This window comes from Gavia stellata, chromosome 2 (genome assembly GCF_030936135.1).
Source record: "Gavia stellata isolate bGavSte3 chromosome 2, bGavSte3.hap2, whole genome shotgun sequence".
Taxonomy (NCBI): domain Eukaryota; kingdom Metazoa; phylum Chordata; class Aves; order Gaviiformes; family Gaviidae; genus Gavia; species Gavia stellata.
Window position 1 is genome coordinate 110592332 of NC_082595.1, and position 21210 is coordinate 110613541.

General features: G+C 39.0%; 1 protein-coding gene across 1 annotated transcript in view; it reads right to left on the reverse strand.

Moving 5' to 3' along the window:
• The window catches only part of MSRA (methionine sulfoxide reductase A), a 295481-nt gene that overhangs the window by 158962 nt on the left and 115309 nt on the right, over positions 1-21210 (reverse strand). The window lies entirely within an intron of this gene.

Below are 21210 nucleotides of genomic sequence, written 5' to 3' on the forward strand. Positions count from 1 at the left end.
ACACAGACATGGGCAGACTTAGGCTATATTAGACTGATTCCAAGGGTGCTTTTAATTTTTTTTTTTGTGGGTTGTTTGCTAGAACCTAAGTCTGTATCTGTATCCGAAGCACTGAAAATAAACTTCAACCCAAAACTAATACCTCAGTGCTGTGCACCCTTAATATTACGAGGGAATTTTGACCTACAGCTGCCTAAAATCCCAGCTGCTTTTGCAGCAGGTGACATCGAGACCCTTGCAGGAAGGACTCTGTAGCTAATTCATCAAACTAACAGTGGTTGGACAAGCATGCTGAGGGGTGGTGAATGAGCTATTTCATCTATGCCAAGGAATAGTACAGACCCAAAATTTTCCCCACAACATATCCTAGGTCCACACCTGAGTGCAAATGAGTAACCCAAAATTAAGGACACAACCCAAATTCCAGTTTGAGTTCAGATATAGGCCCAACTTCAAATGCAAAGTAGAAATGCTCATTCTTTTCTTACTTATTTCAAGAATTTTAATGCTCAATAAATCCCTAACTGAACTGTCTGAAATGACTGATCATCAGGGTAGTGGTCACTGACTCTAAATAACTATTATTTAGGATTCTCTCATTGATAGCGCTCTCTAACCTGTTGATTTGACCTGGTGACCTACATCCTCATCACGGTTTCTTTCACTTTTTCTTCTCTGTCACTAGTTTATGTCTGAATTCATTCTGACCTCCTTCGTCTGAGAGACAGACATTTTATTCTCCTGGTGAACTATTCTCATCATTTCTCAAGTACGCTGGCACCTTGCACAAACAATAAATCCTCACATCCATGAGAACAGATAAAATTGAAATCTTTGTCATAATAAAACAACCTGCTAGTAAAGGGACATAATTTACAACAATACAATACTAAATTGCTTTCCACAGTATTAATACATTCAGCGGTTGGTGTTTGTTATTCTGCTAAAGTGGTGCCACGTTCTACAGAGAAACTGTCACAAGGAGAGAAATATTAACAATAAAACCCCACATAATATTCTGGAGTTAAGACTCATCAGCTCATGGAATGCCTATTCTTCAGAGCACTGGCTGCCTTAAGCCATGTTTAACATGAACAACGATTACTAAAACAGGGCAATAATCTCAGTTCAAAACTTCACATGCTCTTGTAGTACAAACTAGTTTACTTTCCCTAATTATTACTCCTCTAGTAAGAAAACTGAAGAAATAAAGAATTAAAATAATCAAATCAAATAATTAAATAAAACTCAGAGGAAAAAAACCAGTAAAAAACAGTAAGAAAAGAAACATAAAAGCAAAATAAGCCACCCATATTATAATTTGAAACTAGAAAACACGAATGTGATTTTAAACTACTCATGAAATAATTTGCATAATCCCCAGCACTGGTGAAGTGAGTGCAGCTTTAGAGTTAGATAGAGAGCTTCCAGAGGCATTCCTAAGAGACAGAAAAAAAAAAAGGAAATACTGGCGAACATACTCATGCTCCCAGAAAAAGTATTATTTGAACATAATGGGTATTGCAGCAGAGTGTTTAAGCACTGAAGACATTTGCCACTTTTTAATTGCTAATTTGTAAAACAAAAACTATTCTTTTAGTGATGGGTTTTGACTGACTCTTAATTGGAATTTCAAAAGGCATTTAAAGATTTTTTGCTTTTGAACTTCAAAAACAAACAGATTCAAACAGCAATCTTTAAAGGTTCATTCATCCCTATAAATAATATCAATCATACAATTTGGGAATAAACACTAGTACCCCTATTCCTTTCTAGCATCCACATTCGTTTTCTCAAACTATTCTCTTTATACAGCCATACACATATATATCTTCTGAACAACTCTTTTTGTACACAGCCTTACGCTCAGCCGAGGAATATGGGTTTCCATAGGCAACCCAGATCATTTGCATTCTTGAACAAATAGTTAGCATAAGCTGAAGTATTTTACTAAAATAATGAAAGCAAAGTGTTACCCTGATAAGAGAGATAAGCATCCCATTGTTAAAGATAATCTGTAATAAATTTGAAATATTCACAGAGCAGAATTGAACCCCAGCTGTTTACTTTCTAGTGAGATGAATAGCTTTACAGATTACGTTAACCATATTGACTAGGTCTCCACTGACTGCAACAGGAGCTCATACATTCAGGGATGAATTTATTTGCCTAAACGGAGACATCCGGGGTCATTTGAGATGCCTTAGGATATCCAAGACATCTATCTACACATGGCTGACATAAATGACACAGGGCTCAGGAGAGACACGTGCCCTTCTTGAAAGGCATCCTGAGGCCAGGCAAAATGCTCCTGGACATCTCAGATGTAACTCTTTGCAAATTTTAAGGCAAGAGAAACAAGCCCATACCCCATATGCAGACATTACGAAAACCTGAAAGTCTCTCTGAATCTGCAGTTGAATCCAATCCCCCAAAATACAGTGATTTGTGTCTGCAAGTTGCCTGCTTCTCTTCCACAACTATTAAAAGAGTCTAGCATGACTGGCTGAGTTGTAGAAGTCTATGCTGCAGCATAAGGTAGATGAATCCTAAGCAAGATTACTGATTACAAAGTTATCTATTCTTATAATAATGTTTGTAGCTTGTAATGTTGTTAGATTCTTTATTTCATGTACTGCATGCAATAGCTATCACACAGAACCAAAAACCAGACTGGAAAACTTGTTTGATAATTAGGCAATGTTCAGGATGTGTTCTCCACTCACACAAGAAACTGCATGATCCTGCAAAGGTCACCTTCACTCGCCTTCATTCTGATCTCATTCTCCAACGTCCGTTCCTATCACATCTTTGAATAATACTTAGTTTCCATGCAGGTTCCCTGATGTAAATTCCTAGTTATGATTCCATGAAGTAAATCAGCACAAGCAGTAAATATGCATCAGAAGGGCATTCCTGATCCAAACTAAAACCTCGCAAGATGCACCCATTCTGTACTAATCAAAGTCTATTAAGTTCTGAGCTCAATAGTTGCTAAAGGAGGCTGATGCTTCAGGGACTCTCAGCTTTCCATTTAGAGAAACTCACAGCAGGTGTACCATTTTTATATACTGGTTAATTTTCATATTTTCTCTAAAACATGTACATGTATATGGTATTTTCATCCGTGGAGCATTTTTTTTAATTCCTTTGTCCTTTACCTTTGTGGTATATCCTTCTCCGCTGGGCATCAGGTGCATACACAACCTGACTTCTGCCTGACTACCCAACGACCTTTCACTCCTGCCAGCTTTATTTACAAGCTTTGTCTCTCCCCTGCCCTCCCAGCAGCCCAACAGGACATCCAGAAGACTCTTTTTGTCATTTTCTGAAGAATGAATGCATTATTTCATGGGCATGCCAAGTCTTTTCTGGCCCACCGCCTGCAATCCCTCCAGCCACACTTCAAGGCACTTTTCCACGCAGCAGATTAAGAAGCTGTTTCAATGCCAGGTTGATAGCAATGCTTCACTGCAGAAGATGAACTGCAAAGGATATGGATCCTGCTCCTCCTTCTGTTAACAAGATTTTAGAATGTATGATTCCACTAAGTAGAGAAAAATGTCAGTTTTAAATATATACTCAGAAAAATAAAGTGTGCTGGTACGCTGAGAGAACAAAGAGCAACGTGCCCTGGAAACCTCTTACCTAACCCCAGATCAGAGTAAATAGCGGGACAGGACCTATCCAAAGCTCGGGAGCACGCTAGACAGAGGACACGTGCTCTTGTGCCAGCTTATGTTCTGAAACCCTAGAAGCAATGATTCTGCCAGCTGCTCAAATGCTACAGTACCCAGCCAAAAGTAGCTGGGGGCACAGGCTGCTCCTATACATTGAAGCAGTAAAGGACAGCCAACAGTACGTCCCACCGGCCTACCTCAGTGCATCTTGCTCTAGCCAGCATCTCTCCGGGAGCTGAAGACACAGCTGCCAGTATCCCCACTTCTCTTGGCCAGTATAAGACTTGGCCCAAATTTTGAGTACAATCTATTTAGATACCTCTATAAAATGTGGAGAAGGAAATGCTCAGCTGCTTTGAACTGAAATGATTTTTTTTTTTCCCAACTGGAAAGAATAAATTGAACCTCAGCAAGTTATATACCTATATGATAATGCTCATTTCATACATTTCCGCCAAATACTAGCTGAGTGCGATTGGCGTTTTTCTCTTTAAAAAATTGTGCAGAGCAGTTGGTACAGCTGATTGATTGAAGCCAGTCCAAGTACTGATATTTCTAAGTACTGAGCCAAAGAGATATTTATTTATGCTGTGTGCTCCAAAACTGTGGGGACCATTAATTTTTATTACTTCACAGGTTGAAGTGGGTACATTGGCTTCACCGTGAAAGGTCAGGATGAGACTTTGGTAGGCACCATTGTGTTCCCTCCCCCAAAAGAGAAGATGGGCAAGCAGGCAACAAGGAAGCTGTGATGGGACCTGGCAGATCTCCCAGTCTGGACTATCACGAGATCAGGACGTCCCGGCAACCCAGGAGAACATCCAGTCTGTATCTAGTCTACTCACAGTGGTTGTACGCCTGGTTACAATAATGTTTCTTGACTTTATGTAACTCAATAGCACCAGACTTCCAGACAGTTAAATTTTGTTCTCTGCAGGGAAGCATGCCAGTCCCTTTGGCTTCACTGTGACTGTGGACACAAATCCAAAAGTAGAACTGGATCTCACAATCACATGTAAAGTGAGTGAATACAGCTTTGTTGAACACTTTCATACTGCCTGTGCACTTACACAACAGTTAATAACGGCCTGAAAATCTAAAATGAACAAAGCCATGTCCTCACAGGCACCAAGAGAAAAATACAGCATGAATTACCCCAGAGCCTTTGTTCTGAATTTTTTCAAATTCTTGTTGAGAATCTGGAAAGAATTCCAGATTCAGATTGAAATGCAGTATCATCTTTTACATAAGACTGCAATATGTAGGGCACTTTGGTGAGCCATCTGGATGCATATAGGATTAATGTTATCAATCAGGATTTAAAATAAAATTGTATTATTGATGTCTTTAGGGGTTTAACATGCAGCAACCACAGAATATTTGAGCAATCACAGAATATCTGAGATCACTGGAAAACAATCAACTAAGAAATGGTTGGGAGGAATATAAAAAAAACCTGAAACGGAGAACAAGCTCAGCTGAAAGAAATAAAACTCCTGATGACAGATGGCATTAAGCGGATGATCTTCCTAGATAAGCGTTGGCTCTAATGCTACAACAGGGTTGATAAATATGTTGAACAGCTTGCCTGGGGCAAGTCAAACAAAGCCCTCGGCAAGAAATTTAAAATGCAGTTTGCCTAACAGAGCAACTAAAGAGGAATTTCTTGGCTCACCATTTTGCCAAGATGTGTTCTGTTCACACTGCATGAATTCCCAGAGAAACTGTTGGGTTTGCTTCTTTTTCCATAGGAGAAGCAGAAGCCTCATGTTCATTCAAATTAACAAATGCCCAGGCAATTCATTTATGCCTGTACAGTAGCTGCTGACATCCGAAGTGCGTGTGGGCACGTGTTTGTGTGTGTATGTATGTATGTTTGTATAAAATCTGCACAACAGATTAGAATTATTGTAAGAGGAAAAGCAGACTATCGTAATAGAAAAGGAATATTTTACTGTCAAGAGAAAAACTGCCAAGTTTTCAGCACAAAAAAATATGCGTAACATGCCATAAGTATAAGTACGACTTCTGAAAAACCCGCTGAGACAGCAGCACTCAAACTGGGAAAAGCGATAGAGAGATAGGTAGATAGAATATTATTCTTAAAATGTGTTTATTCAATCCATCATAAAAGCATGTTGCAAGTTATAAATAATACAAAATCAACAGGATTTAAATAAATCTGAAGCCAGTATCAAGAATGTTAATAAGGCACAAACCACAGTTGCTCTAAACTTCACAGTTATAGTTTGAGAGGTTTCAGATATTCCTATTTAAATGCAATTTTGATCTTAACCAGCAGAGAGCAGGGACATACACAAGTCAGTGTATTAAAATAGTTTCAAAGATGGCCTTTATTCACTGCCTCAGTATTCTTTCCCCGCCCTATAAGCAGGAATATTTAAACCAATTTTATTCTGAAGGTCAACAAAACTGTTCTCTGGTGAGTCCACATAATAAGAAAATTCCATCATCAAAATCCTCTGTCAGAAAACTTCTTGCCTCTAATTCCCAGAAACTGGAAGATACGGCCCACTCAAAAAATCATTTATGCTGATCCGAAAGGTTGTCATCACACACTGGAAGGAGAATATGTAAAAGCAGCAGAGGCCAAGCTTTCTGACCTTTCAGAGATGCACCAGAATGTCCCTGTACCCGTGACACATACCTCCACCTGGCTGAGCTGGGAGGACAACTGTGCAACATAACCTCCACCTGCAAGCTGCACCTGAACCGTTCACAAGTTCATCTTGGGTCTAAATAATCAGAACTAACACTGCGAATCATTCCTAAAAGTGAAGAGGAAGAGAAGTAGACATACAATTCATGGGCTTTACTTCCCAGCTCCCAAAAAGACACCAGTGTGGGAATATGCTGTAGGAGGAAGCTTGGCAACAGACGTTTGGATTTGGAGAACCATGTTTTCTGCCTCCTCTAGAAAGCAAACACTTAAATAGTAATTCACATGTATTTAGTTCCTTTCATCCAAAAACACCAAAGCATTTTGCACACAATAATTAAGACCCACATGAACCATAATTTATGAATTATTACTTTAAGTACTCCACAACTGAGGTATGAGTGGTTCCAAAGCAAAGAATCCCTTTTGGAAATACACCAAAGGATCCCAACTAACAGGTCTTTGTTTAAAATATCTCTTTTTCATGCTATGACTAGATAGAAACACCACTTGATAAAACTATGTATTTTCTAACTTTTTCCTTCCCATATTTTGGTTGGTTTGTATTCCTCGCTAAAACTTTGTCTGAATAAAATGTAGCAACTTTAATCTTATTTGTCTTCTGTCAGTGGAATATAGCTGCAATATAGTAATGTGGAAAATAAGACAAAATAAAGCACTGCTTCCAAAAACATAGAAAATATATCAGAACATTGTGATTGCTTTAACATGTTGAGCCAGATATACCAACTGGTGATCTTGATATTTGTTAGGCTGAGGATAGAACCAGTCAAGATTAGACGTGGGACAAGAGAAATCAAAAATGTTTAACAATAAATAAAGAATTCATCCAAAAAATAGTTCAATGCCTTACTTCTGAAGATTTCCATCCTACAAAAATTTATTTTCTTCTTTGATTGAGTCTCATTCATGAAATGGAACTAATTCTGTTTACTTGGCATTGTATAAGTCATTGATTCCATTATATTTAGACAGGTGTAGAACTGGGAAAAACGAGATGAAATGGAGGCTTCGGGAATTCAAGCCTGAATGCAGACTGTAAAAGATTTTCCCTCTGAGGCTTGTTTCCATCATTAGTGGTATTGCTATTTTCAACAGCACAGCACATAAAAGCCTTCGTCACAGATTTGAATTCCATTGGGCTGGGTTCTGGGTACAAATGCAGAACAAAACACCAACCTCCCCAAAAGTTTAGTTTTCTATTTACAGGGCCATTCATATCACAGAATCACAGAATCACAGAATGACAGGGGTTGGAAGGGACCTCTGGAGATCATCTAGTTCAAGCCCCCTGCCAGAGCAGGTTGACCTAGAGCAGGTTGCACAGGAGTGTGTCCAGGCGAGTTCTGAATATGTCCAGAGGAGACACCACAACCTCTCTGGGCAGCTTGTTCCAGTGCTCTGCCACCCTCAAAGGAAAGAAGTTCCTCCTCGTGTTTAGATGGGACTTCCTATGACCAAGTTTGTGCTCGTTACCTCTCGTCCTGTCACTGGGCACCACTGAAAACAGACTGGCCTCATCCTCCTGGCACCCACCCCTTCAGTATTTATAAGCATCGATAAGATCCCCCCTCAGTCTTCTCTTCTCCAGACTGAAAAGACCCAAGTCCCTCAGCCTTTCCTCATAAGAAAGATGTTCCAATCCCCTAATCATTTTTGTAGCCCTAGGGTTGTAGCCCTAACCATATCGGAACATTCCGTAGACGTGAAAGAGAACTGTCACAAATTGTACAATTCAGGAATTGGAAACCAATACACATGTTTTCTTTAATGTTTGGGGATTTGAGAATGCAATGGAGTGAATGCTCATGGCTGGGAGCAATTGGGCATCATTTTCCATGAACAACTGAATCACATACAAAGCAACATTGCACCAAAAATGGGTATGACCTGCAGAAAAGAAGTAAGAACAATCAGTCCTTAAGTGCAAAATACTTGGATTAAAATTGCATGTCTTTCATGTCTAATCGATTAAAGAGGAGTCTTAAGAAGTACTGTAGGGACCCGATGTTTCTTGGCCACAAATATGATGACTGAAGTGTCCCAAGGACACAGAGACAAATCTCAGGGTTTATGGTCAAAATTCTGACTCCTTTAACTATTTACTCTTTTTAATTTCTCTTACAAAATAAACTATTGGATCATTGAAAATGTGATGACTATGAATAAAAGCATCAGAAGCACTTTGCACACCTGTGAAGTGTCCAGAAATGGAACCAAATCTTAATCTGAATTAAGACAGCAGAATGTCCAAGGATACAGTCAATAACGAATAAATTATGCCGGCTTGTGCAGAGATAAATTCAGTCTAGCCACTTTTCTATCTCCTTTGAAGAAGGGAGTAGTTTCTTAATATATTACCTTTCGAAAGTCTGTTAGGGATAAAAAGAACTTCTGGTACAATAATATTTGAAAGAGATTGAGATAGAGCTACATGGTCCTATCATCAACCTGATTATTTGCTTCATCGCAAAGCATCACATCTTTAGTTCAGTCATTGATTTGAGGCTTTCAAATCATTTTGTGATCTTCCTTTGCTCTAAGCATTCCAACACTTCGCAGAGATTCATTTTAGATCATCCTCGGTCATTTGACACACTTTACTGCTCTGCTACTCAAGTAGAACTTGATGTACACATAAAATAAGAGATGTCATCAGGGCTGTGTAATCCATTTGATTCTCTTGAAACTGTATCTTTCATATAAATTCATCTCTGCAATAATAGCGAAGCCTTACCCGTGTCTTGCAAAAATCTCTCTAATCTCTTGGCAACCTTAGGGAGCTTGAAACATACAGAAGCAAAACAAAATATATTCTACTATTATAAAAGCAAAGCACCACAAACATTTCATTACCAGCAAAATAAGAATCACTTTCAGGGCTATGCTGCAGAAAATAATAACTTGTTTACAAAGTTTATTTACTGCAAGGTACAGAAATCACGCCTTTTCTTCCCTTTTTTTGATAACTATTGCTAAGTTAAATTAACTGCCATAGACATATTCAGAAAAAGTAATCTCACATTCCTTATTTTATTTATAACCTTAGATTTTAAACAACAATAGAAAGCTGTAGGCACCCTGACAATTATTTAAACTTACAAGCTATAATTGCTCAGGAGCAAAAAATAATTACATTCAAATAACAAGCCAATTCAACAAGCAGCCCTTTAGTCCTCCTTTCCCCAGCTCCACAGAAACATACCCTTAACCCTTTTCCAATGAAAGCCCAAACTAATAAATGCCTTCTAAGTGTACCTAGAAGATCATTAAAATTAATCTAGTTTGAACCACAGCTGTCCTTAATGGAAATACAGAATTTCCAAGAGTTATTTTCTCATCTGTTAGTAGCCAATAAAATGATGGTATGTTCTCACTTGCAAAAGAGAATAACGCTTTCCTATCCACCCCCCAAAAAAGACAATTACTCAAGAAAATACCAAAGAAGATTGTTACAGAAAAACTAATTTATATCCAGAGGAACAGACAGAGGCCAAATAGATATGTGGTTAGTCATTTACCATTTATGCAGTACTTGACGTGCACTCATTCCCAAAAAACATGGTGTATCACTGTTGAAAATAAAGTAACTATAATAAATGCTGAGGCAGAGTGTCTGCACTGCATTGATGGCTTGGCAAAAGAATTGCTATTACGCACAGCGAAGTCCATGACCTGCTCTCTCTCCAACCCCGTGGTTTTCTTAGCCATCCTCCCAATGACCTGTGCTCTCTGCCTGTGGTAGGCAGAACATTAAGCTAGAGGGCATCATGAGGCATGTGGCCTCTGGCTGGTTTAAGGGCTGTAGTAGCATGCTCTTGCTTAAATAAATAGCCTCTCTAACCTTGACGCTGGCTTTTGGGAGAGCCTCATAATATGCTATAGACATACGCACCGCCATTTGTTAAAGCACCACCATGACAGCAGCCATCTGATGTGGGAATTCCCATCTTTACCATGAAGTTGGATGTGGCCATTATACAGCAATTCTTTGAACAAGCAAAGATACACTTATTTTTGCATGCAGCAGAATTTTCCTCATTCTTCACAGGTTTTGGATGAGCAATTATTAAAATATTTCAAAAAGCAATGCAGTATGTATCACTTATGACTACTGCATTTCAGAATAATGCAATAGAGGAAAGTGATACATGACAGACAAGCCTGAGATGCAACAGAGTGAACACTGAAGCGGGTAATAAATTAGCTTATACAAACCATGGTCAGAGATCCTTGTACGAATGTATTTTGAATAACTGTAGCTCTCCAGCCAGGCTTGGATAACTGACGGATCGCAGTCATAGAGACAGAGCTGTGCTGCCCCAGGGTGGAAGCAGTAAGAGGTCCCTCCATGCTATGCCTTCAGCCCACCTGCTTCCCAAACACAGAGGCATCGACATCTCTCACACCCATGTCAAGCTAGACATGCATCCACAAAGAGCTGTTGCCTTTTTTACAGCATTCACTGTGCAGTCATTTTGCCTTCTTTGGGGTTTTGGGGTTTTTTCTGACATACAACTTCAAAGAAGGTTAGGTGCGACTGCTAGAACGCCTATCAAGTTTGCAAAACTTGCCCAACTTTATTGTCCAGCAGAAAAAATATTCACGTGCGTCTTTAATTCATTATTTCTCGTTACAAATCTTTCTCAACAGGGAGCTAATGACAGCTGTGGCTTGCATTTGCATGGTTTTCAATACCATTTTCAACAATGACTCCTGGATTTTCAAATCAGCACAGTTTCTAGCTATGTGACTCCCCACAGCTTTAATTAATGAATAAAAGAAAAGCAGGCGATGTGATCTGATAGGTGATATATGCATGTGATATATGTGAACTATGACATACATTATATGGCATAATAGGGATCCATCTCACAGTGGACAGTGGCAGGCACTCAGGGAAGAATAAGAAAAGGACAAACACACATGATATTTGCCAATACGATGGTCCTGGTCTCTGACTTTTGCAGGATCTCCTGAGGCTGCTGTGGTTTGAATAACTCTCAGTGGATCTCTCTTCCAGCTATTTCTCCTGGCCCCATTTCAACCTGAGAAATCTTCTGTATGCAGAAAATCCTTTGGCGAGGAGACCAACAGTCTTTTATTTTATTCCAGCTCTTCTGATTTATTTTGAAACTGGCTCCCACTTGCATCCTTTCTTCCGGCCCCTATTTCTTACACGGGGAAATATTCTGCAAAATCAATTCCCCCTTACATCCCCTGTGCCTATCTTTATTCTGTAGACCTCTCTTATATCCCATTAAGTTATCTCTTTTTCACACTGAATAGTCCTAGTGTACCCTGTTGTTCCTTGTATAGAAGATTCTGATCACCCTTTTTGCCCCCCTGAACCTTTTTCAGTTCTACTAGATCTCTTTTGATGATCTAAAGAGTGCAGGAATGCATACAGTATTCACCACATGGAAAAACGACGGGTTTATAAACTGGCATAATGATAATTTCTGGTTTGATCTCTTTTCCATTCCTATTCCACTTTCCAACAACAAGCATCGACAGGGAAAGGAATTGCATACTTAGGCATCGGTTAAAATTCATGTATTACCCTCCTCATGAAACTGTGTATGAAAAGGGAGTTTGGGAGCAAAAATGTGATTGATGGAGTCATCAGCAAAGTGCCTCAGACTCACGGCAGGCTGCAGCCAGGGAGAACGCAACTGGTTGAGATCTGAGAGACTCTTATAGCCTCAGGTTCCAAACAGCATAGCACCTCTGTGAGCTCCAGCACATGCACCAAAACATTTTGCATCCACACAGTACCTTGAGTTCTTGGGAAAATATTTGTATAGGGTCAATAAGTCTGTTAAAGCAACGCAACTGTCTCAAGGCTAAAAAATCTTTGATTCACCCTTGGGTTTGGACTACAGTGTTGTAAAGCATAAATAATTGCAGTCTGGAACAAACAACTGGAGAGAACCAAGATTAGTTTTAAAACAAGGTAAGGGTAATATTTTAACTGAAGATTTAAAAAATTCAGGTATAAACATACCGAATAAAAATACAAATTTTGGCCCTGTCACATGCACCAAGGAATTGGTGACCTATTCAAAAGTTTGTTGATGAAAGCAAAAAGAAAGGATACAGAAGATATTGGCCAGCAAGAAGAAATCCATATTAGAAGTCTCCACCTATATGCAGTCTTCTTTGTCTGAAGGTATATGACTAGAACAAGTAAAAGTCAGGAGTATTCATGAATTCTTCACAGATGCTGAATTCTCACACTATAGTCAGCTCCAGTTGGCTGAATATGCCTGTACCAAAGGTGGTTCAAGGCCTAGCTTCATTTATTCATGCAACACCGCTGTTCCCTGTTTTCAGGATATACCATGGCATGAGATCTAGGAAATTTAAGAAAAGGTAAAGCCCTGAGATGGGAAACATGATCAACAACCTTGTTCTTCCATTTACCGTGCAAAACACATTCCACCTCTGGCACTAAGGCATAATTACTGTTGTGTGCATGTGCGCACATACTTCTCAACTTGGGGGTTTGTTTTAAATCCGTGTCAGTCCGTTAAGAGTGGTGCTTCTATAGGATAAGACCAAGGGTGGGGCTTGCATGCACTAGGGCATGTTGTGAGAGGACATGGGGACATCTGAGGACACAAGGCCTGCCAGGAAAGTATAGGGGGATAGTATAGAGCAGAGGGAGTGAAATTTCACTCTGCTCCACAGCATGATTAGGAGGAGTGGGACCCAGGATGAACTGTTGCCAGAACCACATGCAGGTTTCACCTCAAAGGGAACCAGTTGGTGCTTCCCAGAAGACAGCCTGGGAACAAAGTAGCATGCACACAGGAAGGACAAAAAAAGGAGAAGAACCCAGGTGTGAATTTCTGTAGTAGACTAGAAATAACCACTACAGCCAAGCAGCACACTACACAATGGTTTGAAGAGGAAACATGTTAGCTACCAAAAGTCCTTCTACATCTAAAAAACATGACCAGATCTTTAATGTAGCAGCACAGTAAAATGATCTTGGGTTTACTGGTCTCCAGAAAGCAAAGCAATTGATAATCTCTTTATTTGCCACAGGGATAAATGTCATCACACTTGATGAGTCTGAGTATAACCATTTTGATGCTTAAAACACTACGTTTTTCCTTTCTTGGCTTGTCAGGCACATTCCACTGAATAACGCTGAGTTACTCCCATCCTGCTGTGCAGCTGGACTGTATGTTATTGTCAAGGTTTGTCTGGAGCCTTGGGTCATATTGAGCTAGTATAAATTAAGAGACAAAAGACGGTGCTAATAGCATACAAGAGAGTGATACAGATGACAACAACACGGATGACAACAATATTCAACCACATCAGACTTCCATCCCACAAGAATGAGTCAATAAAAGCTGGATGGCCATTAGCCTGAGACTGCAGCGAGGCTCCGTGTTATACCTTTGGATACACAGAAAGACACCTTGCCCTTTCTGCAACTACGCGTCTTTAGATAGTGTACCTAATTACAAATACATTTCAGCATTTCACTCAAGTTATATCCTTTTGACTTGAATGCGTGACTGCTACTACATAATTCATAACATGATTCTCAATAATTTTCAGTCAAGGTTCAAGCAGAAATGTGTCACACTAGGATTATATTATTTATGAGCATAATGTTGGATTTAAGCCAATGACACACCGATAAATTTTATCTCAAAGCCTGACATATCGCATGCTGTTTTCCCTGGCTCACAAACAAATAACTACGGCTGTTTCAAAATTACTTACAGTTCAACTCAAATCAGAATTATTTTGTGATTAGTTCTTATCTTATTTGAAAAACTGATCGCATTATTTCTTTCTTGTAGGTGCTGAAGTGTGTTTTTTCCTTCATTTCTAAAGTGTGCCCAGCACAGAGAGCAAAGCCAGGTGGTATTCTAAAAGAAAAATCTGGAACAAAGTGCTGTCTGACCCTCTTAAAGGGTGGAGTTTTCACTCTCTTCTAAAGACAAAAGACTTGTGTGTGTCTCCCAGAATAGGCAGAGAGCCTGTACTAGCTAGCATAATTTGCCATTGAAAATGATCTTAATAATGTGGGCATTACCCTAAACACAAGGGTAAATAATGTACCTGGAATATACTGGAATGTAAGGGATTCTGTGAGAAACTCTCTAGAAGCAATTCTTCTCAGCTAACCTCAGGCACTTGAAACAGAGATCTCTAGGGCCTGCTTCAGCATGCAGACTTGAACAACTACATTTAGATCTCAAATTTAGATATACAAATAGGGGTTCACACGTGACAAAAGGTGTCCAAGCTCCCATGACGCTCAGTGGGGATCCAGGGTTCAGTATCGATGCATAAATAAAGGCATCTGGTGTCATCTGAGATGCCTTATGCAGCTATTCTGCACAATACTGGCATAAGAGGGGCACTTATGACAAAAGGCAGACCCGTGTCCTTGGAAGCTGGAGATCAAGGACAATTTCACATACATGTTACGCTTACATTTAGATGTCTTTACATATGCATTGAATCCCTAAACAAAGGTATCTAATATCATTTGGGATGTCCTAGATAAACCCAGCTGGCTTTCACCTCCTAGTTCAGAAGAGTATAGACCTCCTGTGAGACCTGCATCATCCCTGCCAGCTCCCTGTGGACATCTCAAATGCCCTAGCTCACCTCAAACGGCATAAAATATTTGCAACATATTTATACAAATGAATCAATTCCCCCTAGTCTGAGCTAGTTGTTCAGAACACGTTTGACAGAACAAGGCACCTACAGAGGGTGAGTTATTCCTTTCTGAGACAGCCGTTATGAACTGACCTCCAAATGTGTTTCCTCTGACCAGGGAGAAATTCTTGAAGACCACTTTAGATTACATCCCTAAAATCTGTGGATATTAATTCCAGCCCGGCGAGTTGAAAGCACCAATGAGATCAATATAAAGATTCCGGTTGACTCCCCCAAGCTTCAGGAGCATTTCTGAGCAAGTATTTTAAAAGGAGCTGAAGATTTTTGTATCTTCGATTTTAAGCAAGGTATCTAATGATACATTTTTTGACATCACCAATAACTTCATCAGGTGAGAAAAACTCCTGAAAATCAGGAAAATCATTCTAAATTATCCCAAACTGAATAACCCAATAATAAGAAATCCCTATTTTTTAATATGGGACTCTATTCGCTTGGTCTCACATCCCCAGTTCTAATATTGTCAGTCTGTGACAGCAGCGTTGTAAAGAAAAATCCATTAGGAACTGTAAGATGCACTGACAACACTTTGTGAATGTCACAGTATGTCTAAAATTATCAAAACAACACAATTTTATCCCTCCAAAAACCTCCTTATATATTTTTTCTCTGCTGTTGTAACTACTGACAATTAGAATAACATTTTTCATGGCTGAATACAGTAAATCATCACCATTCTGTATGTTTTCTGTTATGTCACCATGCTCTCTGCTTTATTAACAGGAATCAAAGGATAAATGCTAATGGTAAATATGTATGTGTGTATCATATATGCCAGCACATAAACACACACACATATGCACATATATCTCCCACAAAGCAGCATAAATCTGATGAGGGCAGCCTCTAGTCATTAACAGGGTAATTTACTTCTATTTCAAACTTAAACCAACTCAGAACGATGCCAAGCATATGTTCATCCTAGTCACTGATATATCCCTATTTATCATCAGCAAGAAATTACTTCTCTGCAAGGCTTTTGCATCGCTAAAGTAATCTAGGTGCTCTTGCTGGCTTTTTGCATAGAAAATAAAACGTATGCTAGAGACAATTCTTGCTGTTGGAGATCACTGAGCCTTATCCCCAAATCCATGAAAATTAACTGTATGTCTCTTCTACTCATTTCAGTGGGAAAGTCCCCAAAACATAATTAAATGGCTGTTTTAAGGTGAGTGGTGTTGATTGAAAAGCTGCCATGTGATTTACTTTTAAAAACCTCAGGATCTTCACTAATGTGCAATACACACTTTAAGTGGAAATCCACACAAAGCTAAACTCTTCATTACCTCAAGAAAGCTAAATTAACATAAACACGTCCCTGATGGAGAAGGACAGATATTGTGTTTGAAGGCCACATTACTTTTGTTTTCAGAAGCAAAAAGAAAAAGAGATGTGGATCCTTTGAAATAAAAGAATGTTATGAAGGGTTGTGTTGATCAAGGACAGCTTTCACTTTGCATTAGGGATATTTTATTGTCCCTTATTTGTGCTTATAAATGTCAGGAAATGTCCTTGGCAAAGACCAAGCAGACGGTAGCATTTTGTATTTATCCGGATCTGTCTCGCGTGGTGGTCTGCAACTGGCCATTTACACTACCACAAAGTTCATGCACAATGCTATCAGATCAGATCACCAGCCTTTAATGCGTAATGCCTATGACACGCTATAGGACAAGAGAAACTGAACATTAATATCTTTATTTTTAAAAGGGGCTGGAATTGTGTTTATTTCTGTGTTTATCACCTTATTTTACAACAGGCTTAAGAGAAAATTTTCATTTCAGGACTTCCCTGGTTAGACTCTTAAACCCTAAACAGAGAACCTTCCCTGGCAATTGCTTAGAGCTGACATAACCCCTGAAGTTTTGACCAGCAAACCCGAGCATCATACTTCAGGCAAGATTACAAGGAAAAGGATGTTCAGGCATCCTCTGGGTATGTTTCAGTTCTCTGGAAGAGGCACCAAAAAGACACTGGCCATAAGTCAGTATCTGGGAGATACAAAAAGAAAATGGAAAATAAGAATGTATTTCTTTGATAAACATACTGTAAAGGTAAGAATAGGAACATGATTTGGTTTAGGGATGGAGCAGCCTCCCTTTAGGCAATCCCTTTTTGTTATGTAATGTCTTCGCAGATTTATTTTCTCCTCGCAGAAGTGCGGAAAGTTCAGCGTCCATTTTTACACCACCTTGTGAACACAGGACAGCGTTAACACTTCAGTGCTTCACAAACCCAGCCAGTTAGTACGCTTCCTTCACTTTTCCAAGATGTTGAAAGAGAATTAGCATGAGAAACATGAATCCTTTCTGGAAGACATTCCCTCTGGCTCTCAATTCTTCTACAGTGTGATCCTTGTAACATCTGGTAATATTGCTGTAGATGTTTCTCCTACAATTTGGGTCACAGCACACACACCTGTTTCAACATCATGAAGTCTTATATTCCCTTCTGATAGAAATATAATATCTTCTGACATGTAGCATGGTTTAAAGTTTTCTTCCTATTCTTTGAGCAACAGGGAACAATTGTTTGTTCTTTTTTTACTGTCTTAAAAAAAGGTATTTCTCTTGGGGTCCAAACTTTGTTTCCTGTGATCTCCTTTTCCTGGTGAAAAGAACAGAGCTCATCATAAAAAATAATTGAGTCAGACCAAAAGGCTTCCTAACACATTTTTTTATCTGACGTGGTCACAAGTAGCTGTTTCAGGAATGAGTAAAAGAAACCATATAGAGTGATCCATTCTTAAATACATCAACCCACTTTCAAGTGAAATTATTTTCCTTTAGATGAAAAGCTGATGATTACTGGAAAGGGTTGAACCACCCAAGAGTAGGTCTTGTTTGAGGAGCTCAGCTTCCCATCTGGATAAGCCACATACGTAGGTATCGTGTGATGCTGCACTGCAGAGGCAGCTGAACAGGCCACACGCAAAGGCTGAGAAACCCCCGGCTCTGCCTGGGACTAATTGGACAATCTTGGTGTAATCCTATTTTAGTTTTTAAATAACCTTTGGAAGCAGTGGGAATTGTGGGAATGCATAGGGGACATCTGAATCTCAACAGGACATAATAACTCAGGCAAAGTATAACAATAATATGGCTCTGTAGAATTACCAGAACGTGCTGCTGTCTAATAAGTGCAGAGCAGAAGGTGAACAAGCCTGGATCTGTCTGCCAACTCAGAAATGTCTGTAATTACATCTTATCAGTTACTTAACATCCTACTTCTGTCTATATTTTGTTTACATCAAGAAACCAATTATCCCATTAGTAGCCAGTATATGTCAAGAAAATCCAACACAATTTAGTTCCATATTGAAAAAGTGTTGTAACTACAAATCTGAACTATTGCCAGATTTTACTAAAGGTAAATAAGAGCCTTCTATGAACGCACCACATGCATAATGCTTCCTCTTAGAGAAATAAGGTAGCATATAAAGAGCAGTAAATATATAGGTGTTCTGGGATAAACTGGAGTCTTGCAATAGCAGCACTTAAAAATTCAGAAGTGCTGACCAGAAATATTTCTGAGTGCAATACAGCAGTGCATTTAAATGTGTTTAAAATATATTTAAGAATTACAATGGTAGTGATGGAGTTATTAATTTATTGAAAGTTGCGTATGTTCTGCAGCTTTGAAGCATTCCTTTTCATTTTTTATACCTCTATCCAAAAGTTGATTTTAGACCTTAAATTGCTTCTTTTCATAACATTATCAAACCCCTAATACATGTACAGGTTTTGACTTCTGGTTAGGTTTCTGGTCAGGTTTTTGGTCAAAATCAGTCACTATAGGGAAAATACTTTTAATTGAAAATATCTGTGGCCATAAAAACTACAAGAAAACTTTCCAGACAGGCATTTATTGAATGACACCTACTTTACCATCCATAACACAAAGGCATAACATCTAGAGTTTCATCTGTTTCAGTCACTGAACTTGGGAATACACACCCCTCTCTACTTCAGTGATTTTTGATAGAGCATTCGAGTGTCTCCAGTGAGGCTATGAGCAGTGCCTGCGCGCCTCCTGTGCTCTTAGTGCTTCAATATTAGCTGGAAACTGGATTAAGAGGTCACTGGATGGTTAGCATTAAAACATTTCCATTAAAGAGTCACCCTCACCCTTGAAATCCAGCTTTTTCACCGTTGTAGAAACAAGAACGCATTTCTTTATTCGAATGAACAATAGGTGTATCTTAGGCAGCTGAATGATGCTAAACAGACAACCGGAGAATTTCAAGATCATTTAAATAGTCTTTTGAAAACTGTGAGGTTTTCAAAAATGGGAAAGCTGCAGGAACAATGACCTGCGTACATTCACCCTGTACCTTGATCAAAACAAGAAGTCATATCATAAAGTAAATAACACAGCATTAGTAAGAGCATCTTGCAGAAGATGAAACTATGTAATGCAGTCTAACTGCATTTTGCAAGCAGGTAAAAGGATTAATGTTTACAACTCAACATTACATTTTATACTGGATTTTTAGTGGTGGATCTAAAACTATCCAAGCAGAAGGAAAATTCACTGCAGGTAGGCTAGATCTACATACTGTCTTTTAGCTTCTGTAGGTCTTTTTAAGGAAGAGGGATTACTTCTTAGTAACTACTGCTCTTCGAGACTTGTCCCTGTGCAATCCCAATTAAAGGATTAAAGTATGTTTCTGGAGAAGAGGTGTGAGAAATCCTCTCTTGCTAAGGTGGAGTCAGAGAGTCTGCTAGCTCAGACTAGCTCAGTTTCTTCCCCCTAGCTTACAGAGTCCTAAAACACAAAGAACTTGCTGTTAACAGGCATATACATGGATAGGATGAGTAACAATCTGAGGAGAAGAATTACTACTAGACAATCGTTTTCTTCTTTGAGTGCTTCCTTTCATTCCCATTCACGTGGGGCCAGCAAACGCTGGCCCCTTGGAGGTAGCAAAAGTGATCTGTAGCTCCATTTTTCTATACCACATATCAGAATGGAATGCCAATGCCAACAAACAACAACAATTATCATCAGAGTCATGTTTGTATACTATTATATTTCAGGTCTAATAGTAAACCCAAGAACATGTAGGTTTTCCATTTATTCACAGCACAGATGGCAGCAGCATGAGTTTTCACCACCTAGCCCAACATTTGCAATCACAGTCTTGTAGAAAATCTAGGGCAATTTAAAAATGATGAAAGTTACCAGGCTTGATACGAATATAACAGAGTTCCTCAGGAATGATTCAAAGTAGGCTGTTTAATAAGATTTTGCGCTCTTCCAATGAAATTCTGTGGGTGGGATATTATTTTCTGTGAAATTTTACCAATCGTGTACAATCAACAGTGATATAACCAACAGAAACACTCACACCAACACCCACCACAACCTCTGGTTCCATAGGCTTGCCCTTAAGGACTAACATTAACACATTCTGAAATAACAGCTCTGATGATTCCCCGATTTGGGTAAAGTCCATATCTTCGTAAAAAGCTGGTGATTGTGATCTATTTTAGGATGTTACTTTCTTCCGGAAGTAATTAATTTCTCCAGAGAAACGTTTTCAAGTTTTACAAAAGGCCTCAAAGAATGACATTTTCATAGAAAATAGCGTAGATACAATGAAATTAAACATCTTCCGATTTACAGCTGGCCACCTTTCCAGCTCTGTTGGCACCCAACGGGAAGTCTACAGGACTATTTGCAAAGTAAAGTACAAACCAGCAGGTTTGGGGCATATAAATGGTAACAGCTCTGTGAGTACAGCAGATAAAGCTTTCCACCTAACAGTCTGAGTTCCTTGTATGACTTAAGGTCTGGAGAATCATGGATCATCTTCAGAATTTTGTTTAAACTAATGAATGATCTTACAGGAATTATCATACATAAAAAGCTACTATTTTGGAATTTTTATGGAACAAAATAAGGGTTTACATTTTCTGATTGTATAAGTCAGAAAAATACTTTCAGTATACTCCTTTTGGGGCATGGACATTTCTCAAAATGATCAGTGGCTTTAGCTGACTGTAGTGATTAGAAAAGGGCAATAGCAGCCCAGCTTCTGAAACTCTGAGGACTCAGGCTGAAATTAAGAAATTTGGCATGCAGTAACACTCTACAGCTCAGAGCTTT